A 13,043-nucleotide genomic window follows, 5' to 3' on the forward strand; every position below is an offset into this window, starting at 1 on the left:
GGAACAAACTCTCATGTTGTCAACAACTCATCACTACAACTATTAACTACTAAATATTAAATAAATGCATTAACCTAAGTAAACTTAAGTAAATCGAATAAGTAATTAATTATTTACTCTAAAAAATACAACCAATAGTCTTATACAACCATAGGTGGCATCTAAGCCATGTTGTAAACCCTACCAACAATCCCCATCCTAGTGTCACTTGTCATGGCCTACGAGATTCATATCAAAGCTTGGTCATAGGTTCAAATTCCAAAAGCCACAATGAGTACCACTAGGAGGGGGATTTTTGGTAGTGGACTAGCATCTCTCATAGATTTCACAACAAGGCTTAACCACCACCTATGATTCTATAAGACTATTGGTTGTATCAAGCATTGACATGTTGATCTTTTGGTGTAATGACAACTCTAGCCTTTCTAACAAGTTCCATATACATGACCTCCATATGAGATAATAACATGGTTTAAATAGAAATCAATTTGGTTCGTATGTTGTTATCTTTAGCTAGGAACTTAGCTAATATTTGTTGACCAAATGTCAATTTATTAAATACATGAGAGCTTGAACTTGTGTTTTTGCTCAAAGAATAGGCATTATCCTTCAAATTTATTTGTAATTGATTAGTTAAATGTTGGTTCTCCATAGTAAAAAAACTCAACATCACAAATTTTATACATAAAGAATGAATAATCTACAAAACTCCTTCCAAAATATTTGCAAGGTTTGAAAGATCAACCTATTTTGTTGCAATCTCTGTTGAGACTTTCTCCAAAAAAAAAAATCTCAAATTTTTTCTTAGACCATATCATTAATTTCTCATTGGTCTCTATGTCCTAATTATTTACCTTCTCAACTATATGAACTAATTATTCCAAAATTGGTTGTTTTCCATTCACGTTATAAATATCAAATGTATCTACAAAAATGTCTTTTATATCATGGAGTAGCTATTTCTACTTGAACTCCTTTTTTTTTGAGATGTTCTTGCTTTGTCTTATGACTTAGTAATACTTGTAGAATATGCATTTATTCTAGTGTCATATTATCAAGGTCATACTTGTGTAGTGTAAGGACCTCATCTAAACTCACTAGAGTCTTTTGTGATTTAATCTTCTTCTCCATTATTTGAGAATGTGGGGTGTTGACACTTCACAATGATATTTACAAATGTGTACCTATGGCACTCAATCCTAGTGTTTTTTTTTTTATAGAATTGTTCTCCTATTAGGTAGGTGTAACCTATTGATCATGTGTAACATTGGATACATTCATTTGTACTAGAATAATACTCAATAGCTGAAATAGGGCTTGGATAACCTCTTTCTCCTTAGGTTTCTTAGTCTTTCTCGACTTAAATGGTTCAAAATCCTTAGCTCCCTCAACATGAGGTCCTAAGGTATCTTGAGAACATTGAGTTGCTTCACCTTTCTCTTTTACTTCCTCTCCAATTACAAGAGTGGGCATGGGTGGTGGGTATTTGAATACAACAATTGTTTTACCTTGTTTCTCAGCACTCATATCTAAATCAACAACTATGATAGATGTAACTTAATAACATCATTTGATGTACTATCAATCCATGGATAATCTTTAATTTGTAGTAAAATTGGATTGGTACATTGGAGAGGGGTGTTTGAGGTGTTTGTTTCAAAATTATTCAAATCTTCCTCAATTAAGATAGTTTAATTCGAAGGTGAGGAATCAAGAATATCCTCTATAGTGAAAATTCCTTGTGTTTCACTCTCATCTTTTGTCTTATTTATTTTATGTTTATGCTCATCATAGTCATATTAACTTTCAATTCCAATTGAATCTTGACTTTCAATATCAAATGTATCTACAAAAATGTCTTTTATATCATGGAGTAGCTATTTCTACTTTAAAAATCCTCTTTTTTTAGATGTTCTTGCTTTATCTTATGACTCAATAATACTTATAGAATTTGTATTTGTTCCAGCATCATATTATCAAGAGTGGGCATGGGTGGTGGATATTTGAGTGGGGTGTCTGAGGTGTTTGTTTCAACATTCTTCAAATCTTCCTCAATTAAGAGAATTTGATTCAGAGGTGAGGAATCAAGAATATCCTCTATACTAAAAATGTCTTGTTTTTCACTCTCGTCTATTGTCTTCCTTATTTTCTCTTTATGCTCATCATAGTCATCTTGACCTTCAATTTCAATTGTATCTCTGCCTTCTTCTTCTATCTCCTCTACTATTAATGGAAGTAATAATCCAAATGCTTTCTTTCATATCAAAATACTCTCTTGTACTACATCCTCTACTTTATTCTTCAAAATTTTGTATGCCCTTACTTTTGGCACAAATTTCTTAGCAAAATATCTTAGGGAAATAAACAAATGTGTCTTCCCTAAGTTAGGAATTGTTTGGGCCAATGTGGTTTCCCTTATTTTTCTTTAAGTGGATAATGCCCACTTCCATTTTATATCTAACTTATCATATAAATCTCTAGGAATACCTTTGCCTAATTCTATAGGCATATATTTGAATTTTTGCATCATATCTAACATTGCCTTCTCAATTTTTTCTTGGTCTTCTTTATTTAAAGAATCATATTTAAAATATTTAAAGTCTGCTATGAAGTTGAGTTCTTGATTGTTTCACATACCTAGTCAATTGTCATAGGAGGTCATCTAGGTACAATTTAAAACTTTCTCAAATCTTTAGACTCTTTTTTCTCTCCTTCATCCTCCTCCTCATTAGGCATGGAAACCAACTTCCTTCTTTTCCTCTTTTGTGGACTCTACTCAATTCCTTTTGTGGTCTATTTTTTCTTTGTTGGATATTTCTTTGTTTTAGTAGCTGGGGGTTGTCCCACTTTGGAACTTTTGATTACTCCTCTCTTAGGCTTAGGTCCAGGAGGGATAGTAGTTTCTTTCACACTCTTATTTAGATAACTCTTCACCTTAGGATCAACAATTACAATCTTCTTCTAATTTATTTCCTTGGGCTCAACAACAACTAGATCTTTACCCTTTGAATCTCCCTCCTCCTCCTCTTCTTCTTCATATTTCTCATCTTCACCCTTTCCTTATGTTATCTGGAGGGGTCCTTCACCAATTTTTTCCTCAAGTTCATGTCCATCTTGGGAACTTTAGTTTTCATCATAATTTTAAACTTGGCTGACCATAATTGTTGAAGGGATCAACATTCTTGTCAATTTCTTCAGATAACAATGTAGTTACTATTGCAATGACTTCATCAGTATTTAATTCTCAACCATGTAACTCTTGGTAACCCTACTTGTGCATAAGTGAAATCTGTGTCCACCATGAAAAAAAATATCTTCATAGTAGTGATCTACCACTAATTGTGGGATTCTCATTATATTCTTCCTCTTACCCTTAAACTCCTCAAAGTAACCATCCATTATAGTCTCAAATTTTTTACCCAATTATTTAATGAAATTATCGATTTTCTCAATTATGGGTCTGGTTCTATCCCATAGAGTAGTGCCAACTATAGGAAATGAATTTTTTATATAGAAAAATATACAAACTAACAAAGATCCAGGCTTACAAGATATATTCTTGGATTTCCTAATTTCTTCAAGATTTTTTTATAGTTGTAGTGTATCCTAGTTATAGCTATGGTCTTTCTTCACAACTTTATAACCTAGGTCAACTACGATGTATGGAACACTATTTAGTCGGCTCAACTGATATATCCTATGTGTAATTACACACACTAAAAATTCAACATTAGGTTCCTCAATTCCATCAATTGACATAACACAATCATTCCACATGTCCTTCGTCTAATCTTCAATGATTCATTGCACATCTCATTGTCTTTACCTATCTAGGGTTGGATAACTTATAACTCAATGGATTATTGCTTTGTTAATCTTGATTGGTCCACCTTCTAAGCATAATTTTATTTCATGTACTCAAATTAGTACAATATTTATCCATTCCACTTTAAATACCTTTGGAAATTCTAGGGTATGAGGAAGCCCTTTCTCGACAATAATCTTATTATCATCTTTCATGATTCTATTGTCAAATTGTTTATCATAAGAAGCTTGCAACTCATAATCTCCAGTCTCTCCAAACTTACCCATGTAACATGATTAAACATCATGAAACATCAAAACTCTGGGTGAAATTAATGGTAGGGCACTTGATGCATCTCTAGTCATCACAATGTCAGGGTATGCCTTAAATCTTGGTGGTGGACATTGATCATTCCTCACAATTTGTGCATTTATTTCCTTCAGCATTTCTTTTTTAGATGTAGAAATGGACGGTGTCATTTCAAAAATAGGGTTTTGATACTTAAATTCAACAACTTTGAAAACAACTAAACTCAACATTTCAAGTCTTACTTACTTTGTTCTACAATTTTGCCAATGATACACTGAGATTCACTCACACTTCCACTGAAATCACCTTTGAATTGCTTGGGTGCTTTAAATCAATTAGTAAATAAAAATGAACTTCAAAAATATGATATATACCTTCAATCCATTGAATCAGGTCTATAATAAATCTGTTGTACTATATTAGGTGAATTATAGTTGTCTTAGCCTTCACATAACATTTTGTTCACACTACTTTCCTTCCATTACTCGGTCTTCATTACCTTTACATACTTATCTTGGTCAAAATATAAACTTGGTTTTGTAGTATGCTCAAATAATATGACATTGCTCAGTCACTATAGACAATAACCTTGATACTTGACATATACTATGCATATGAATTCTTTTTCTCAATTATTTTCTAATCTTTTCCTAGTGCTTTTTGATTCATGTAGATATGGACTTCTAATCATATCTCTTTTTAGGAACTGGTATATGATTTGTTGTTCAAGAGAAAAGTTCCTTACATACTATCTTTTCTTAGTTGGAAGTGGTGTGATCACCAAATCCATTGGATTGGGTGATCTCATCTTGAATTGATCCACTACTTCCAACTTCTACTTTCTTTCTCTAGATTTGATTCATGTATTTATTTCTTTATTCTATTTCAACATTTCCTTTTTATGGTGTTGTTGCTTGGGTCTTGCAGTTCTTACTAACATGCCCAATCTGGGGACAACTAAAACAAACTAAGCTCCCATTTAACCATTTCTTGTAATTTCCTTTGGAATGTGTCTTAATGCAATTTTCTAAAATGTGACCATATTCTCCATAGCAATGAGAATTATATGATGTTTTATAATCCCAATTGCAAGAATTACTTGCTTCAGTGCAAGTTCTTGCTTCTTAGATGTCCAATTGGATTTTGCCTTTGATCTGAATTCTTGTGCTCTATGCCCATATTTATGACAATTGTAGCATTCACCTTCAAACTTAGTTTCAATAGGTGTATCACTTGCCTTTAGCCACATTCATGTGCTCAGTTTCCTTGTTACTTGCAATTAGAATAGTTACCAATAAACTTACGTTTAGGATTATGCATATCAATCTCACTTCTACAAATGTTTGTTGTGTGTTCAAGTTTTCCACAAAGATAGCATATAGGTTTTCCTTTTTGTTTTGCATTTATTTTCTCTTGACTCTTGGATGATTCTCCTTCTTCACTAGATGAATAATGTTTAATATGTCCTAGTCCAAAGGTGTCACTAGGTGTTCTTGGTGATCTCATTAGTTCTTCAAAATATCTTATAGCTTCACTTGGTTTATTCATCCTCTCCAATAGTTCCTTCTTAGATCTTAATTCATTCCTCTATTGGTCACTTTGTGATCTGAGATTTGCAATCTCTATGTATTTTCTATTTAGCTCTCGATTATCGAGTAGTAATTGATTCATCATGTTCAACTGATTGTTGTAATATTTTTCACATTAGATGGCCTTTTTTCAAGTCTAGTAGCCATTTGTCTCTTGTCTTCTTCAACTATAATTTTTCTTCTTTGATTTTTTTTTTTTGTTTAGTCACTTCACATGGTCTTACAGATTCATGTTCTCTCTTCAATCTGCTAACTTATTAATTTAGAATGTTGTTCTTTTCCAATAGATCTACTATTATTGTATCACTTTCATTAGAATTTCTACTTTCAAATAGTCCTTTGGTGGCTACTTCTTGGGAGAGTGCATCATTTTGTTGAGTGGCCATATCTTTCCTTTTCTTTAAGGATTTCTTTAACTCCTCATTTATTGTTTCAAGTTTTTCCAGTGTGATCTGGATGTCAACCAGCTAATTCTATATGGTCTTTGCCAATTTGTAAACCTTCATCTCCAAGATCTAAACTCTCAAGTTGTTAGACTTACTCTAAGAGAACTAGGCTCTAATACCAATTGTTGGAAGCCTAATTGGGAAGCACGATACTGAGTGGGGGGAGTGATGAATCAGGATCTATAAAACTTTTAACTCCTTCAAAAAAAAATTTAATTGCATTCACTTCTAATCTATCTCATATCTTAGATTATATACCATGTGACATATCTTAGATTATATACCATGTGACCATAAAATTTAAAATAGATCTAAGTATGCATTACATCCATCAATATGAATAGTAAATGTAAACACATAACACAAACATTTGGTTACCTAGAAACCCTCGAAGGTGAAGGTAAAACTAGGATAGGGATGACATCCACAAATTTTCACTACTATAGCAAAACATTTTTCTTGTTAGGGCTATAATTTTGATCAATTTTGATGATCTACCCTATGAGGGGTCTACTCTATTAAAATCCTTACAAGACTAATAAGTCTGCCTTGATTGAAGTATTTAAACTTACAAAAAAGTAAGCACTCTATTAGGAGATTTAACTAGGTCTGTTAGGACCACTCTATTAAGAGATTTTCCCTGATACATTGGTTAGAATGTCTTAGTAACTAATCCTTTGGTTATCACTTTATACTAGATTATAGATCTTCTATTTCCTTGTCTGAATTGATCTTCCTATCTAATTTTCTCTACACTTCCCTTCACTTCTAGGATGCTTTGTCTGACCTCTATCTCTAATTATCAAACTTAACCTTCCTCAATTTTTCCTTAACCTTCTTGTGCATTCACAATTTTACTTCATAGTATTATCTCTTTGATTTAGGATTTGAACCTAATGAGGAATCAACCCAAGACAAAATGAACACAATAGAAAAAGGGAAATAATATTATCAGAAGTGATTTTCCATTACATTTAGTACAATGAAAATAGACCAAAGACATGCCCTATGGGCTTACAATGTTATTTGATCCTAGAGGAAAAATCCTCCTCCAATACTTTCTCCCAAACTCGACCAAAAACTACTTTTACAACACTAGACATGTCCTTAAGTAACCCAAATTAGGTCTAGGGTTAGAAACAAATTTTAGAATATTCCATTTGTAATCCACCTCCAAAATAGAAGGTTCTATAAAACATGTCAGAAGTTAGTGTAAATTTAGAAGAATCTAGAAATGGTAGTCCAACTTTCAGGACACATAACTTTTGATCTGAGACTCTAATTAATGAACTGTTTAAATTTTTGGAAAGCTCTCCAAGTGCTTTATAGCTCTATAGAGGAGCTTTTTTGTTCCCCTATGTTTTAGGCCCATACAAGACCATTTAGTGCCTCAAATATGACTTTGAAGTGCTCTTAGGGGTCTGAAGACAACTTAAAATTGCAATAACTTTCAAACTGCAAAGCCTTTTGACTTGAATTTTTTTTGGAGTGCTTTAAATTATAATTATAATCATTCCTCCAACTTACACCCTCTAAATCATCATAATTATGGCTCAATTATAAAATAACTTATTTTCTAAATTGACATGTATCCCAAGGTACTCAAAAACTCTAACCCAAAAAATCAATACTAGGACTATGAGAGTTGGAATCTTTATTTGACCTAAATGGGTATCCAAAAATGAAAATACATTAAATAGAAACTAACACTAAGCATATTTTTGGTTGTGTAGACGCTCAAAAATGGTTCACATCTACGGTTTCATCACTTCTTCATACTAATTTGTCCCATTTTCTCATTCTACTAACTTCAATCTTTTGGCCAAAATTGATTATACTTTATCATTTGTATCCTTCTTCACATCAATTTCATGTCATTTTGAAATCATATCAAACCAACTCAAAACCATTTCATATCAACTCAAAATCACCCCAAATAAACTCAGAATTAGTCCTAATCAACCTAAAACATATCAAACATCCCAAATCAATCATCACTTATCAATTCCTAGGTATTGTTATGACTTTCAGTGCCTTGGAAACCTATCAATCTATCAAGCTTATCAATCTAACCTTAGTACTATTGTGGTTCTCAGTGCTAGGTCAAACTATCATTCATGTCATTCAATCTTTGACATTGTTGAGACTTTCAATGTTAGATCATGGCATCATCAACCATTTTAATAATATTGACAGTGTCTGTCGATGTTATTATGATCAAACCTTTTCAATAAATTTCAATCCTATAGCATTTACAATGTCAGTTAAATGTTACATATCAACCAATTCATGTCATGTGTCCTTGGCATGTTATCAATTTCAACTTCAATCAATCAATCTGACCATGGCTTTGGTCTACTTGTCATCATCTTATTCGATATCCATTAACATTACATTTTCATCAAAAGTACTATCACATTTATTTAATCATTTTTGGCCAATCATCTACTAATTTTCTCTATAGGATTAAATAACCCATAATTTAATCCTATTACGCTTACTAATTATTCTTCCTAATTATCATCCTCAATTAATTAATTTTATTAGTTAATTGACTCATTATCCTCAAACCATGGGAATTCTTAATTTCCTAAGTCCCATTTTCCTTCATTAATTCCATTTTCTACTAATTCTTATTTTGTGGAATAAAAGATTTTTAATTCGAATATTCCATAAAATATTGCATCATCATGACACTTGGATATGACACCTCATGGATTCTCCTTTGACACTTGGCTAAGATTTTTCATAATCAAATATTCTTATTCTCTTACGCATGTCCCTATTTGGCTTATTTGTCATAGATTCTTGGCTTTAAGTGGGCTTGAGATGTCTTATGATGCATCATAGATTCTCTTCTACATTTAGCCAAGTTTGACTTCCATGCATCATAGAATCTTACAATTGGCATATTTTGTCATATGCGTCATGGATTCTCAAAGGAATCTCTTGCCACATCGCATATCTATGGGTGACAAATCCAATGCTCTCATCCTCCATGTCAATTATAAAATGGACACTCTTTCTCTCATTCTGGGTCCTTGAGTCCTTGGAAGTCTTGGAAGTCTTTAGGTCCAAATTCTTAAGTCTTTGAGTCCCTACTTCTTTGCATTTTGCATTCTTTCTCTCACACTAAAATCACACTTCAAGTATTATCATGGCATTATCTACATCATAGGCTTTTGCTTCAATTTTGTGTTCACTATAGGAAACTTTGGAGCTATAATCATTTGAAGAAGAAAGAAGGACATGGGAGCTACAAACGAAAGAGGGGGTTTCTATTACTTTCTTTATTAGTTTGGCTTTCATGGTAGACTAGTGGGTGCTAATGTATGTTGATTGAGTTTTGTGATTTTCTCATAGTATGCTATGCATTTAACCTATTTTCTAGTTGTTCGACAAGAATAGCTATTGGCTCATGCTGTTTAGTGATGATTTATTTTGCTTTGTTTTTCTTTGATCATGTCCCTATGCTACTAGATGATATAAATTGATCTATGAGAGTAGCTAGGATGGTTCATGGTCATCTTTTTCTATTTCTATCTATTACAATGTACCTTTGAGAATCTGGGGCATGTACATATGCCTCAAGAAGGACAAGGTCATTTTCTATCTGCATTATGCTTGTTTATCCAAAAGACTTGCATTTGCACTCTAGCCCTTTATGCCACGATGTGTTGCATTCCATTTGCCATATCAAAATAAAGCTCCATTTAACATATAGTGCACTTTCTAGAAGAAAAAGTCTTTCCATCATACTAACATCTCCTCATCTCATCTTTCTTCTTCATCTCATTCTTTATCACCATGATCATCTCTTCTAATTCACCAAATCATCTTCATCTTGCATTCATGCATTCCTACATCATCCTACATTTTCAATCAACTTTATGTGGCTTTCCACCTAGTTCAACCTTAGTCTACCATTTGTCTCATCATCTTTGACCAAATATGACCATTTTTTATGATTTCATTCATGCTCTGACATCTTTCCATCATTTTGGGCATGCACACAAAGTTTCGGGGCATTCCAAGTCCAATCGAGCTATTTTTGGCCCCCAGAGCCTCTTAGGGTGCAATATAAACCTTCAGGACACATTTGGGGTTCCCAACTATGTCATTGACTCACTTGGTCATACCAACTGCATCATTGAATCACTTGGTAGATTTTGGGCACACTTGGGGACCTAGGTTATCTAGAACTACTCCCGGAACCCTATGTTGCACTTCAGAGGCCATAACTTTTGTGTTTCAACTCTGATTTACAAATTGTCAGTTGCATTGGACTCATATCTTTGTTGTGAAAAAAATGAGCTATCATTTTAATTATTTGGTCATTTTTTGGAGTGGTAATCCTTGAAACTACTCTTGGGCTCCTAGTTGCCCCCTGTCATGTTGATTTTGGCCCCCTGGAGCCTTCTCAGGCATATTTTAAACTTTCCAAGCCTACTTGGGCTTCCCAAGTGCATCATTGATGCACTTGATATTTTCATGACACACTTGGGCTTACCAACTACATAATTTATGCACTTGGTCGAGTTTTGGGTGCACTTGGGGACCTAGGATCCCCAGAACTGCTCTCGGAGCCCCTATGTTGCACTCTAGAGCCCATAACTTTTGCGTTTTAACTCAGATTTGAAATTCGTTAGTTGCATTGGATTCGTATCTTCATTGTGGAAAAAATGAAATATAATTTTCATAATTTTGTGTTTTTATCGAGTGGTAACCCATGCAATTACTCTCGGGCTCTCGATTGACCTTGTTCTGCACTCTGGGCCTCATAACTTTCACATTTTAGCTCTAATTTTCATTATGTTGGTTGCTATGGTTTTGTCTTCTTTTTGTAGAAAAATTGAATTATCATATTCTTATCTTAGTCAATTTCTCAAGGGGTCACCCATATATATCATCCCTACTGGGGCATGTTGTGGCTTTCTCATCAGTTATTCTTTGATACAATGCTCTAAATCATATTGTATCAAAGAGGGGAAAAATGTAGACACTCAAAAATGGTTTGCATCTAAGATTTCATCACTTATTCATACTAATTTGTCCCATTTTCTCACTCTACTAACTTTGATCTTTTGGCCAAAATTGATTATACTTTATCATTTGCATCCTTCTTCACATCAATTTCATGTCATTTTGAAATTATATCAAATCAACTCGAAACCATTTCATATCAACTCAAAATCACCCCAAATCAACTCAGAATCACTTATAATTATTCCTAATAACCCAAAACATATCAAACATCCCAAATCAATCATCACTTATCAATTCCTAGGTATTCTCGTAGCTTTCAATGCCTTGGAAACCTACCAACCTATCAAGCTTATCAATCTGACCTTAGTACTATTGTGGCTCTCGGTGCTAGGTCAAACTATCATTCATGTCATTCAATCTTTGACATTTTTGAGGCTTTCAATGTTAGATCATGGCATCATCAACCATTTTAATAATATTGACAGTGTTCGTCGATGTTATTATGATCAAACCTTTTCAATCAATTTCAATCCTGTAGCATTTACAATGTCAGTTAAATGTTACATATCAACCAATTCATGTCATGTGCCCTTGGCATGTTATTAATTTCAACTTCAATCAATCAATCTAACCATGGCTTTGGTCTACTTTTCATCATCTTATTCGATATCCATTATCATTGCATTTTCATCAAAGGATACTATCACATTTATTTAATCATTTTTGGCCAATCATCTACTAATTTTCTCTATAGGATTAAATAACCCATAATTTAATCCTATTATGCTTACTAATTATTCTTCCTAATTATCATCCTCAATTGATTAATTTTATTAGTTAATTGATTCATTATCCTCAAACCATGGGTATTCTTAATTTCCTAAGTCCCATTTTCCATCATTAATTCTATTTTCTACTAATTCTTATTTTGTAGAATAAAAGGATTTTTAATTCAAATATTCCATAAAATATTGCATCATCATGACACTTGGATATGACACCTTGTGGATTCTCCTTTGACACTTGGCTAAGATTTGTCATAATCAAATATTCTTATTCTCTTATGCATGTCCCTATTTGGCTTATTTGTCATAGATTCTTGGCTTTAAGTGGGCTTGAGATGTCTTATGATGTGTCATAGATTCTCTTCCGCATTTAGCCAAGTTTGACTTCCATGTATCATAGAATCTTACAATTGGCATATTTTGTCATATGCATCATGGATTCTCAAAGAAATCTCTTGCCACATCACACATCTATGGGTGACAAATCCAATGCTCTCATCCTCCATGTCAATTATAAAATGGACACTCTTTCTCTCAATTCGGGTCCTTGAGTCCTTGGAAGTCTTGGAAGTCTTTAGGTCCAAATTCTTGAGTCTTTAAGTCCCTACTTCTTTGTATTTTGCATTCTTGCTCTCACACTAAAATCACACTTCAAGTATTCTCATGGCATTATCTACATCATAGGCTTTTGCTTCAATTTTGTGTGCACTATAGAAAACTTTGGAGCTACAATCATTTGAAGAAGAAAGAACGACATGGGAGCTACAAATGAAAGAGAGGGTTTCTATTGCTTTCTTTATTAGTTTGGCTTTCATGGTAGACTAGTGGGTGCTAATGTATGTTGATTGAGTGTTGTGATTTTATCATAGTATGTTATGCATTTAACCCATTTTCTAGTTGCTATAGGGTGATAGAGGACTGCCCTTTACACCATTGGATGCTCCTACATCAGACACCTAGGGTAGATTGAAAAGTGACACCATCACTTCATATCTAGTAGAGGAAAACCCAAATGGGAAACCTCCATTGTGGATATCCAAGTTGAATCTTGTACTGGTTGTCCTTTCCTCTTCACTAGGTATTCTTCATACTACCTATTTCTGGTACTCTGGTCCACATGACT

Source organism: Cupressus sempervirens, chromosome 3 (genome assembly GCF_028749045.1).
Source record: "Cupressus sempervirens isolate cs-2001-9-10 chromosome 3, ASM2874904v1, whole genome shotgun sequence".
NCBI classification, from domain to species: Eukaryota; Viridiplantae; Streptophyta; class Pinopsida; order Cupressales; family Cupressaceae; genus Cupressus; species Cupressus sempervirens.